Genomic DNA, 13,237 nt, shown 5'->3' on the forward strand with positions numbered 1-13,237 from the left:
TGTCAGGCAGCACTGAGAGAAAGATCTCTCAGGAATGCAGTTTTTACTTCCTGGAAGGGAACCCTGACTAGCCATCTTGCCATGAGAGTACAATGAACAAAGGAAAAGCAGGCGTATTTATCCCTGATGCATTGGGGGTTGTCCTTACTGCTATGTCTGATCTCCATTGGGTTGAGCCAGACCTCACAATCTAAACTAAAACCCAATTGGCTAACAACTTGAAACTTTTCCAAACTGGTAAAAGCAATGGAGAGCCATGGGGGTCCTCTTCACACAGAGGTCCTCAAGGCTCAGCCCTTGATTCTGTCCCTTCCATCCTATACTCACTCTCTTGGTGACCTTGTCTAGATTTTTTGTTGTTCTTTTATTTTTTACATTTGAAGGTTATTTTTTCTTCAGGGGGTACATGTGCAGGACGTACAAGTGTGTGACACGGGTAAATGTGTTCCCTGGTGCCCTGCTGCACAAATCATCCCATCCCTTAGGTAAGAAGCCCAGCCTCCATTAGCTATTACTCCTGATGCTCTCCCTCTCCCTACCCACCACTCTCCACAGGCCCCAGGGTGTGTTTTTCCCCTCCTGCCCTGCCCTGTGTCCATGTGTTCTCATCATTCAGCTCCCACTTATAAGTGAGACTACGCGGTATTTGGTTTTCTGTTCCTGCATAGTTTGCTGAGGATAATGGCTTCCAACCCCATCCAGGTCCCGGCAAAGGACATGATCTCATTTCTTTTGATGGTTGCATAGTATTCCATGGTCTAAATGTACCACATTTTCTTTATCCAATCTATCGTCAGTGGGCATTTAGGCCAATTCCATATCAGCCTATTGTGAATAGTGCTGCAGTGAACCTATGTGTGTATGTATCTTTATAATAGAATGATTTATATTATTCTTTTTTTTTTTTCTGAAACAAAGTCTCACTCTGTCACCAGGCTGGAGTGCAATGGTGCGATCTTGGCTCACTGCAGCCTATGCCTCTGGAGTTCAAGCAATTCTCCTGCCTCAGCTTCCCAAGTAGCTGGGATTACAGGCATGTACCACCATGCCCAGATAATTTTTGTATTTTTAGTAGAGAGAGGGGTCCGCCATGTTGGCCAGGATGGTCTTGATCTCTTGACCTCATGATCCACACACCTCGGCCTCCCAAAATGCTGGGATTACAGGCCTGAGCCACTGCTCCTGGCCAGAATGATTTATATTCTTTTGAGTACACACCCATTAATGAGATATACTCAAATGGTATTTTGACCTCTAGGTTTTTAAGGAATCACCACACTGTCTTCCACAGTGGTTAAACTAATTTACACTCCCACCAAGAGTGTAAAGCATTCCTTTTTCTCTAAGACTTTGCCAGCATCTCTTGTTTCTTTACTTTTTAATAACAGCCAGTCTGACCAGCATGAGATGGTATCTCATTGTGGTTTTGATTTGCATTTCTCCAGTGATCGATCAGTAATGAGCGTTTTTTTCCGTATGTTTGTTGGCCGCATGTATGTCTTCTGAAGAGCATCTGTTCGTGTTCTTTGCCCACTTTTTAATGGAATCGGGTTTTTTCTCATAAATTTGTTTAAGTTCCTTTGTCAGATGAATAGATTGCAAACATTTTCTCCCATTCTGTAGGTTGTCTGTTCACTCCGATGCTAGTTTCTTTTGCTGTGCAGAAGCTCTTTAGTTTAATTCAATCCCATTTGTCGATTTTGCTTTTACTGTAATTGCTGTTGGCATTTCGGTCATAAAATCTTTGCCCATGACTATGTCCTGAATGGTATTGCCTGGATTTTCTTCTAGGGTTTTCATAGTTTGGGGTTTTATAATACATTTAAGTATTTAATCCAACTTGAGTTAATTCTTGTATAAGGTGTAAGGAAGGGATCCAGTTTCAATTTTCTGCATATGGCTAGCCAACTCTCCAAGCACCATTTATTAAATAGGAAATCCTTTCTCTACTGCTTGTTTTTGTCAGGTTTGTCAAAGATCAGATGGTTGTAGATGAGTGATCTTATTCTGTTCCATTGGTCTGTGTGTCAAAGATCAGATGTGTGGTCTTATTTCTGAGTTTTCTATTCTGTTCCATTGGTCTGTGTGTCTGTTCTTGTGCCAATATCATGCTGTTTTGGTTACTGTGGCCTTGTATAAAGTCAGGTAGCAGCTTTGCTCTTTTTGCTGAGGATTGTCTTGACTATTTGGGTTCTTTTTTGGTTCCATGTGAATTTTAAAATAGTTTTTCTAATTTTGTGAAGAATGTCAATGGTAGTTAGATGGGACTAGCATTGAATCTATAAATTACTTTGGGCAGTATGGCCATTTTCATGATATTGATTCTTCCTATCCATGAACATGGAATGTTTTTCCATTTATTTGTGTCATCTCTGATTTCTTTGAGCAGTGGTTTGTAGTTCTCCTTGAAGAAGTCCCTCACTTCCCTCGTTAGCTGTATTCCTAGGTATTCTTTTCTTTTTATGGCAATTGTGAATGGGAGTTCATTCATGATTTGGCTGTCTGCTTGCCTGTTGTCGGTAGGTAGGAATGCTAGACATTTTTTAGACTGATTTTGTGTCCTGAGACTTTGCTGAAGTTGCTTATCAGCTTAAGAAGCTTTTGGGCTGACACAATAGGTTTTTCTAGATACAGAGTTATATCATCTGCAAACAAAGATAATTTGACTTTCTTTCTTCCTGTTTGAATATGCTTTATTTCTTTCTCTTGCCTGATTGCCCTGGCCAGAACTTCCAATACTATGTTGAATAGGAGGAATGGTGAGAGAGGGCATCCTTGTCCTGTGCTGGTCTTCAAGGGGAATGCTTCCAGCTTTTGCCCATTTGGTACAATATTGACTGTGAGTTTGTCATATATGGCTTTTATTGTTCTGAGATATGTTCCTCCAACACCTAGTTTATTGAGAGTTTTTAACATAAAGGGATGCTGGATTTTATCAAAGGCCTTTTCTGCATCTATTGAGACAAATACGTGGGTTTTGCCTTTAGTTCTATTTACGTGATGAGTCACATTTATTGATTTGTGGATGTGGACCCAAGCTTGCATCTCTGAGATGTAGCCAACTTGATTGTGGTGTGTAAGCCTTTTGATGTGCTGCTGGATTTGATTTTACAGTATTTTATTGAGGATTTTCCATTGATGTTTGTCAAGGATATTGGCCTCAAGTTTTCTGGTATCTCTGCCAGGTTTGGATATCAGGATGATGCTGGCCTCATAGAATGAGTTAGGAAGGAGTCCCTTTTTTTCCATATTTCGGACTAGATTCAGTAGAAATAGTACCAGTTCTTTCTTCTTTGTACCTCTGGTAGGATTCAGCTGTGAGTCTGTCTGGTCCTGGGCTTCTTTTGGTTGATAGGCTGTTTACTACTGCCTCAGTTTTAGAACTCGTTGTTGGTCTATACAGGGATTCAGTTTCTTCCTGGTTCAGTCTTGGGATGGTGTATGTGTCCAGGAATGTATCCATTTCTTCCAGATTTTCTAGTTTATGTGCATAGAGGTGTTTATAGTATTTGCTGATAGTTGTTTGTATTTCTGTGGAATCAGTGGGGATATCCGCCTTATTATTTCTGATTGCCTTTACTTGAATCTTCTCACTTTTCTTCTTTATTAGCCTAACTAGTGGTCTATTATATTAATTTAAAAAATAGTTCCTGGATTCATTGATTTTTTTAAATGGTTTTTTGTATCTCTATCTTCTTCAGTTCAGCTCTGATATTGGTTATTTCTTTTCTTCTGCTAGCTTTTGAGTTTGTTTGCTCTTGGTTCTCTAGTTCTTTTAGTTGAGATGTTAGGTTGTTAACTTGAAATTTTTATAGCTTTTTGATGTGGGCATTCAGTGCTATAAATTTCCCTCTTAACACTGTTTTAGCTGTGCCCCAGAGATTTTGCTGCATTTTCTCTTTGTTCTGATTATTTTCAAAGAACTTCTTGATTTCTGCCTTAATTTCATTATTTACCCAAGAGTCATTCAGGAGCAGATTGCTCCATTTCCATGTAGTTCAGTGGTTTTGAGTGAATTTATTAATCTTGAGTTCTAATTTGAGTTCTAATTTATTAGTCTAGCTAGTGGTCTAGCTAGCACTGTGGTCTGAAAGACTGTTATGATTTCAGTTGTTTTGCATTTGATGAGTTGTGTTTTGCTTCCTATTATGTGATCAATTTTTAAGTAAGTGTCATGTGTTGATGAGAAGAATGTGTATTCTGTTCTTTTTTTTTGTTGAGAATTCTGTAGGTATCTATCAGGTCCACTTGATCCAGAGCTGAGTTTAGGTTCTGAATATCTTTGTTAATTTTCTCTCAATGATTTGTCTAATATTGTCAGTGAGGTGTTAAAGTCTTCCTCTATTGTTGTGTGAGAATCTAAGTCTCTTTATGGATCTCTAAGAACTTTGTTTATGAATCTGGGTGCTCCTGTATTGAGTGCATATACATTTAGGATAGTTAGCTCTTGTTGAAATGAACCCTTTATCATTTTGTAATGCCTTCTTTGCCTTTTTTGATCTTTGTTGGTTTAAAGTCTGTTTTTTCAAAAAGTAGGATTGCAGTCCCTGCTTTTTTCTGTTTTCCATTTGCTTGATAAATTTTTATCCATCCTCTTATCTTGGGCTTGTGTGTGTGTCTTCACATGTGCGATGCATCTCTTGAAGACAGCACGCTGATGGATCTTGGTTCTTTATGCAGCTTGCCACTCTGTGTCTTTTAATTGGGGCATTTGGCCCATTTATATTTAAGGTTAGTATTGTCTGAATTTGATCCTGTCATCATGATGCCAGATGATTATTTTGCAGACTTGTTTATGTGGTTGCTTCATAGTGTCACTGGTCTGTGTATTTCAGTGTGTTTTCATAGTGGCTGGAAACAGTTTTTCCTTTCCATACTTAGTGCCTCCTTCAGGAGCTCTTGCAAGGTAGGCTTAGTGGTGATGAATTCCCTCAGCATTTGCTTATCTGTAAAGGATCTTATTTCTCCTTTGCTTATGATGCTTAGTTTGGCTGGATATAAAATTCTGGGTTGAAAATTCTTTTCTTTAAGAATGTTGAGCCAGGTGTGGTAGCTCATGCCTGTAAGCCCAGCACTTTGGGAGGCTGAGGCAGGCAGATCACGAGGTCAAGAGTTCAAGACCATCCTGGCCAACATGATAAAACCCCGTCTCTACTAAAAATACAAAAATTAGCTGGGCGTGGTGGCATGCACCTGCAGTCCCAGGTACTCAGGAGGCTGAGGCAGGAGAATTGCTTGATCCCAGGAGGTGGAGGTTGCAGTGAGCTGAGATCATGCCACTGCACTCCAGCCTGGTGCCTGGAAACAGAGCGAGACACTGTCTCAAAAAAAAAAAAAAAAGAGTGTTGAATATTGGCCCCCAATCTCTTCTGACTTACAGAGTTTCCGCTGAGAGAGCCACTGTTAGTCTGATGGGTTTTCCTTTGTAGGTGGCCTGGCCTTTCTCTCTGGCTGCCCTTAACACTTTTTCTTTCATTTCAACCTTGGAGAATCTAATGATTATGTGCCTTGGGGTTAATCTCATGGAGTATCTTACTGGAGTTCTCTGCATTTCCTGAATTTTAATGTTAACCTGTCTCGTATCCTGAAGTATGTTTTCCAATTTGGTTCCATTGCCCCAATCTCTTTCAGGTACCCCAGTCAGTCATAGGTTTGGAGTCTTTACATAATCCTCTATTTCTGAGAGGTTGTCATTGCTTTTCATTATTTTTTGTTCTCTATTCTTGTCTGCCTATCTTATTTCAGAAATATAGTCTTCAAGCTCTAAGATTCTTTCCTCTGCTTGGCCTGTTCTGCTATTGATACTTGCAATTGCATTGTGAAGTTCTCATATTGTGCTTTTCAGCACCATCAGGTCAGGTTATGTTCCTCTCTAAACTGGCTATTCTGGCTATCAGCTCCTATATTGTTTTATCATGATTCTGAGCTTCTTTGCATTGGGTTACGGATGCTCCTTTAGCTCAGTGAAGTTTGTTATTGCCCACCTTCTGAAGCCTACTTCTATCAATTCAGCCATGTCAACCTCAGCCCTGTTCTGTGCCCTTGTCGTAGAGGTATTGCAATCATCTGGAGGAGAAGAGGCACTCTGAGTTTTCAGAATTTTTGCATTGATTTTTTTTTTGGTACCAAATTTCTTTATTCAAAGAAATGGTACAAAGAACTTAAGTGGATGTTTTGGTACAACTTATAGAAAAGGTGAAGGAAACCCCAACATGCATGCACTGCCTTGGTGTCCAGGGAAGTCGCCCGTGGCTGTGGGGAAATCAGCCTAAGGCTTAGGTTTCATTATCACTGTCTCCCAGGTATGCTTGTCAAAGAGATATTCTGCCAAGCTGGATTAGGGTGCCCCCATCTTGCGCAAGTTGGTCACGTGGTCACCCAATTCTTTGATGGATTTCACCTGCTCATTCAGGTAATGTGTCTCAATGAAGTCACACAAATGGGGATCATTTTTGTCAGTGGCCAATTTGTGCAGCTCCAGTAGTGACTGACTCACATTTTTTCCCAAATGTAATACACATTCCACCACATTCAGCCCACTCTCGCCGTCATCACGGTCCGGTTTGCTGATATCCTGAAGGAAGGGTTGGCCACCTCGTTGGTTCTGCAGCTTCATCAGTTTCTCGGCATGTTCCCTCTCCTCATGAGATTGGTGAACAAAGTACTTGGCAAAGTTCTTCAAAGCCACAGCATTGCAGTCCAAGCAGTAAGACATGGACAGGCGAACACAGGAGGTGCAGAGCTCCAGGTTGATCTGGTGGTTGACGGTGGCCTCTGAGTCCTGGTGGTAGTTCTGGTGCACCTGCAAAGGTGATGCAGTCATCATGGTGGCGGCGGCCTTGGGGCCCTCCGAGGGTGCGGTGTGGAGGTGACGGAGGGCTGACTGTGGGCAGCCGGCCAGGGTGGGGGACGAGCGCCTGGTTCCGTCCAAGCACTGTTGAAGCAGGAAACTGCGGCGACTCTCAGCGAAGAATGTCTCTGCATTGATGCTTTCTCATCTTCTTGGGCTTGTCCACCTTCAATCTTTGAGGTTGCTGACCTTTGAATGGGGTTTTCGTGGGGACTTTTTTGCTGATGATGTTGTTGTTTTCCATTTGTTTTCTTCTAACAGGCTGGCCACTCTACCATAAGGTGGCTGCAATTTGCTGGGGGTCCACTCGAGACTTGGCTTTTCCCATACCACAGTGAAGACTGAGAAACAGCAAAGATGGCAGCCAGCTCCTTCCTCTGGAAGCTCTGTCCTGGGGGACACCGACCTGTTGCCACCCTGGACACACCTGCAGAAGGTGGCTGTAGACACCTGTTGGGAGGTCTCACCCAGTCAGGAGAAATGGGATCAGGGACTCACTAAAGAAGCAGTCTGGCTGCTTTTTTGGTAGAGCAGGTGTGCTGTGTTTTGTTGGTAGAGGAGAGACCTTCCTCATCCAGACCATTTGTATTCTCCAGAGCTGTCAGGCTGGAATGACCAAGTCAAACTGCAGAGACGGTGGCTGCCCCTCCCCACAGGAGCTCCATCCCAGTGAGAGATCCGAGCTCTGCCCGAAGAACACTGGCTGGAGTGGCTGAAGCCCCTGCAGGGAGGATCTGCCCAGTGAGGAGGAGTGGATTGGAATCACTCTTAAAGCACCACTCTGGCCATGATCTGGCAAGGCAGCTGTGTTGTGTTATGGAGGACCTCCGTCACCTGGACCACTGGTACTCTCCAAAGTCTCAGGCTGGAACGGCTAAGTCTACCAAATTGCAGAGATGGCAGCCTCGCCTCCCCTGGGAACTCAGACCCATCTCTGGCAGAGTCTGGCCTGTTGCTGTTGGCTGGCTGGGACTCCGAGCCAGTGGGTCTTAGCCTGTGAGGTGCTGTGGAGGTGAGGTCAGCAGAACAATTCCGCTTGGCTCCATGGAGTCAGCCCTCTTCCTGGGAATATGGAAGGATGGATTTCCCGCTGTGGCAGGGATCCTGGGGCTGGAGTATGTAAAAAGCCTGGGTCTCTGTGTGTGGCTGAGTGGCTGCTCTGCTGAAGTTCCACAAAGTTCTGTGTATTGGACCCAGGCACTGGTGGCAGGGGCTCATGAAGGGATCTCCTGATCCGCCGGAGAAGCCTGATTTCCTTGGCCGGGGTGGGGTTCCTTTGGCTCCGTGCACCACTCCAGAGTAGGCCATCGACCCCTCCATTGCTTCACTTTGTTCTCTGTGAGTCAAGTTGCTTGCCTGATTAGTCCCAATGTGAGAATCTGGATATGTCAGTTGAAGAAGCTGAATTCACTCCCCACTTTTCATTCTTCTCCGTGAGACCACAGCTGTTTCTAATTAGCCATCATGGATCGACCTGAAGGTTATTTTAAGGTCGTCTAGTTGCATAGCTTTAAGTAACACTTTCCCAAATTCATATTTCAGCTTAGATCTTTTCCTGGGCCTCCAGATAACCCATGACCTGTCTCACCTCTCCCTCGGGGTGTCCAACAGGCACCCGCCCATCACATGGAAGCTCAAGGGTCTGTTCCACTCACACAGATCAGAGCCACCCTAGCGCTTCTTTGGAGGCTGGAAACCCTATCCCTGCTCTGGCCAGAAACCTCAGGACTGTCTTCTATGCCTCCACCCACAGCCAGGCAGCAAATTCTGGCCTCTCACCTCGACGCATGTCGGAGCCTGACAGAACCCTGCATTTCTGACCTGGGTGATGAAAGAGCCACCCCTGGTCCTGTCTATTCCAAAGAAACTGCCACAGATATCCTTCAAATTTTTAAGTCAGTAAACATCATCCTGTGCTCAAAATGGCTTTGGGCTCATTCCGAGTAAGAGCTGAGTCACTAAAGGCGACTGAGTCACCACATGAGCTTGCCTCTGGCCACCCCCAGCCCTGTGTCAGCCTCTGCCTCTGACACCCACAGGGCTGCCCCTGCCCCTCTTCATGTCTTTACCCAGACATCACGCAGGGAGCCTCCTCTGACTCAAAGTGCACTCCCAGGGATCCCAGCCTCTTTCTCAGCTCTACTCTTCCCATAAAGGAATCACTCTTGTGGTAGAATTCACTTGTTTGAGATGTGTATCCTTCCCGTAAGCCCTGGAAGACAGTTTTGTCTCTGGTTCCCTGACGATCCCAGGAGGAAGAGCAGTGTCCAGCACACCTGGCGCGCTCCATGAGCATCTGTGGAATGAACTAGCTAATCATTTAAGTGATTAGAATCAATGAATGGAAACCTTGAGCGATTTGCTAGGATGGGCTGTGGTGAAGCACCCCTTATTGCTGAGTCCTCAGCACACCTGCCGTTCGCCAGTGTTGCTGACGGGAGGGGCAGGCCCTTGTGTCCAGGCCAGGGGTGCTGGATTTTGTTCTGAAGGTACTCGGACGCTGCTAGGATGTCTTGATCAGGAAAATGATGGGACCAGATCGGTTGTTTGAGAAAAATCTCACTGGCCACAGCACGGAAGAAGGATGGGATAGACAGGGCTGAGGCTCTGGCCCCTGGGTCTCCAGCACACGCCCCTGTCTTGGGTCTGCTCGGACCTGCGGACTGACAGCTGCACTGCTGGGCAGATCAAGGCAGCGGGAACATTTGTTCTCCAAAATGCTGACGGGAGACGGCTTCCCCGGCTGCCACCTCTGACCTGAAAGAGGAATTCCAAAGGCAGATGCTTCAGATCCCACTTGGACTCAAGAACACGCTGCCTCTCTTAAATGCAAGGTGGCAAAGGGGAACAGAATAAGGGGACGTGGGGGACCCTAGAGGACAGATGGGGCTGCAGCCCTGCATGGCCACAGGGTCTGCCTCTGCCCAGCCACCTCCCTCCTCGAGCCTTCATTCTGCTCCTCTCTACCCAAGACCAGCCGCTCCCCTGCCCTACAACGAATCCCCCATGTCCCCGTCGAGGGCACCATGCACCATGGGGGCCCTCCCAGCCAAGGGAAGGCCCCCACGCTTCAGCTGCCCAGGGACCCTGAGCAGCCACTCCCACTTCTTGTCATCACAGCTGAAAAGGACCTGTAGATGAGGGTATCCTATCCCACCAGCCCCAGAGGACGTGCTCAGGCTGGAAGAAGCCACCAAACACTGCCACCACCTTCCCGGCTCCAGAGGCTCTGTGCCAACACCAGGGCGCCTTGGGCTCGCCCAGCCCACAGACCTTGGCCTCTGATGGGCTGTCAGGAAAGGCGCAGGTGGAGCCCAGGTTCTGCCCAGCAGGTGCAGTTCCCAGGATGCCTCTGGGTGGCGTGCTTGGACCAGTCAGGTGCCCTGTGTTCACCTAAGACCACGGAACCCGTCTCCCGCTGCCAGGGCTGTGCAAACCGGTAGAAGCACAGACGTGGGCTCCTCAGCCCTGCCCAGGCCTCGAGGGTGGTGGGTCAGGCACACCTGCACAAAGGCTCTGGTCCTCCAAATCACACAGACCCCCACTTTCCTTGTTTTCTAGAACTTTCACAGTAAGCTACCACAGACTAGATGGCTTCAGCAGCAGAAACGTATCCGCTGACCATTCTGAAGCCTGAACGTCCATGACCAAGACGTTGACAGGTGCAGTCTCTGCAGAAGCCTCTCTCCCTGGTCTGCAGACAGCCGCTGCCTCTTCACATGGCTGTTCCTCCACACGTGCTCAGACGGGGAGACTGTGAGCCACCCGGTCTCCTCTTACAGGAATGCCAGTCATGTTGAATGAGAGCTCCACTTTCATGTCTCATTTCTACTTACTCACCTCTTTATTTATTTAAGACTGAGTCTCATTCTCTTCCCCAGGCTGGAGTGCAGTGGTGCGATCTCAGCTCACTGCAACCTCTGCCTCCTGGATTCAAGCGATTCTCCTGCCTCGCCCTCCTGAGTAGCTGGGATTACAGGTGTGCGCTACCATGCCCAGGTAATTTTTTGTATTTTAGCAGAGACGGGATTTCGCCATGTTGGCCAGGCTGGTCTTGAACTCCTGAGCTCAGGCTTTCGGCCCACTTTGGCCTCCCAACATGCTGGGATTACAGGCATGAGCCACCAAGCCTGGCTTAAATCACCTCTTTAAAGGTCTTATCTTTTTTGTTTCTTTTTTTTTTTTTTTTTTTTTTTGAGACAGAGTCTCGCTCTATCACCCATGCTGGAGTGCAGTGGCATGATCTCAGCTCACTGCAAACTTTACCTCCCGGGTTCAAGCGATTGTCCTGCCTCGTCCCCCGAGCAGCTGGGACTACAGGTGCCCACCACCACTCCCAGCTAATTTTTGTATTCTTTATTTAGTAGAGACACGGTTTCACCATATTGGCCAGGCTGGACTCAAACTCCTGACCTCAGGTGATCTTCCTGCCTTGGCCTCCCAAAATGTTGTGATTACAGGCGTGAGCCACCACGGCCAGCCAAAGGTCTCATCTTCAGATATAATCACATAACCAGGTACCGAGGGTTGGGACTTCAACATATGAATTTTGTGGGGCACAATTTCAATCCATAACACTGACATAAGGTTCTTGTACTTATGTGAAGTGGTATAACATTATGTAAACGAGACAATTCAGTGGAGAAAGAAATGTCTTTTCAACAAATGATGCTGGAACTATTGAATATGCATGTGCAAAAAGAAAAAGAGAGCCTACATCTATACCCGGACGACATACAAAAATAACTCGAAATGCACTGTAAACCTAAATGTCACACCTACAGCTGTACCCTTTCCGGAGGTAAACAGAAGCGAACATTTCTGTAATCTTGAGTGGGATCTTAAGTGGACAAAGATTTTTTAGCTATGATATCAAAAGCATCATCTATAAAAATGACAAACCAGACTTCATCAGAATTAAAAGCGTCTGCTCTTGGGAAGACAGTTAACAGAATTAAAAGGCAATTCACAGACTGGAAGAAAGCATTCTAAAATCACGTATCTGATAAAGGATTCACATCTGGAATATTTAAAGAACAAAATGCCTTACAGTACCCCCGACTCTTATCCATGGTTTCGCTTTCTGTGGTTCCAGCCACCAGAAGTAAACTGTGGTCTGAAAATATTACGTACAAGAAGATATTTTGAAAGAGGGAGAGAGAGCCCATATTCACATAACTTTTATGGCAGTATACTGTCATATTTTATTATTAGCTCTTAAATTCTATGGAGGTGGCTGGGCACAGTGGCTCACACCTGTAATCCCAGCACTTTGGGAGGCCGAGGTGGGTGGATCACCTGAGGTCGGGATTTCAAGACCAGCCTGACCAACATGGAGAAACCCCGTCTCTACTAAAAATACAAAATTAGCCAGGCATGGTGGCACCTGCCTATAATCCCAGCTACTCAGGAGGCTGAGGCAGGAGAATCACTTGAACCCAGGAGGCAGAGGTTGTGGTGAGCTGAGATCCTGCCATTGCACTCCAGCCTGGGCAACAAGAGCAAAACTGCATCTAAAAAAAAAAAAAAAAAAAAAATCTATGGAGGCTGAGAGAGGTGAGGAGGCTGCAGAAGAAAAGTCTGAAGCAAACAGAGCTTGGTTTGTGAGGTTTGAGGAAAGCAATCATCTCCGTAACATGAAAGTTTGAGGTGAGGCAGCAGGTACTGATGGAGAAGCAGCAGCGAGTTACCCGGAGCATCCAGCTAAGATCATGGAGGAAGGTGGCCCATTACACAGAGTTTTCAGGTAGACAACATAGTTTTCTGTTGGAGGAAGATGCCATCCAAGGCTTTCATAGCTAGAGAGAAGTCAGTGCCTGGCTTTGAAGCTTCACAGCACTGGCTGACCCTCTTGTTTGGGTCTAATACAGCTGGTGGCCTCAGATGGAAGCCAGTGCCCACTCGCCGTTCAGAAAATCCTAGGGCCCTTAAGAACGATGCCGGATGTGCTCTGTCTGTGCTCTAGAAACGGAGCGACACAGCCTGGAGGGCAGCACATCTGCTTACGGTACGGGTCACGGAATCCATTAAGCCCACTGTTGAGAGCTGCTGCTTGGAAAAACGAGATTCCTTTCATAATATTACTGTTAGCCTGGGCATCACGTTCATGTCTGTAATCCCAGAACTTTGGGAATCCGAAGCAGGAGGATCATGTGAGCCTAGGAATTCGAGACCAGCCTGAGCAACGTAAGGAGACCCTATCTTTACAAAATATTTAAAAATTAGCCAGACATGGTAGCTCATGCCTGTGGTCTCAGCCACTCAGGAGGCTGAGGTGGGAGGATCGCTTGAGCCTGGGAGAGCAAGGCTGCAGTCAGCCACGATCACGCCATTGCACTCCAGCCTGGGTGACAGAGCGAGACCCTGTCTCAAAATATATTTCTATTC

General features: G+C 46.1%; 1 pseudogene; it reads right to left on the minus strand.

The window, feature by feature from the left end:
• Window positions 1–6,308: 6,308 nt before the first annotated feature.
• Window positions 6,309–6,826, minus strand: LOC101046345 (ferritin heavy chain pseudogene; annotated as a pseudogene).
• Window positions 6,827–13,237: the final 6,411 nt, after the last annotated feature.

This window comes from Saimiri boliviensis, chromosome 3 (assembly GCF_048565385.1).
Source record: "Saimiri boliviensis isolate mSaiBol1 chromosome 3, mSaiBol1.pri, whole genome shotgun sequence".
Lineage (NCBI taxonomy): Eukaryota > Metazoa > Chordata > Mammalia > Primates > Cebidae > Saimiri > Saimiri boliviensis.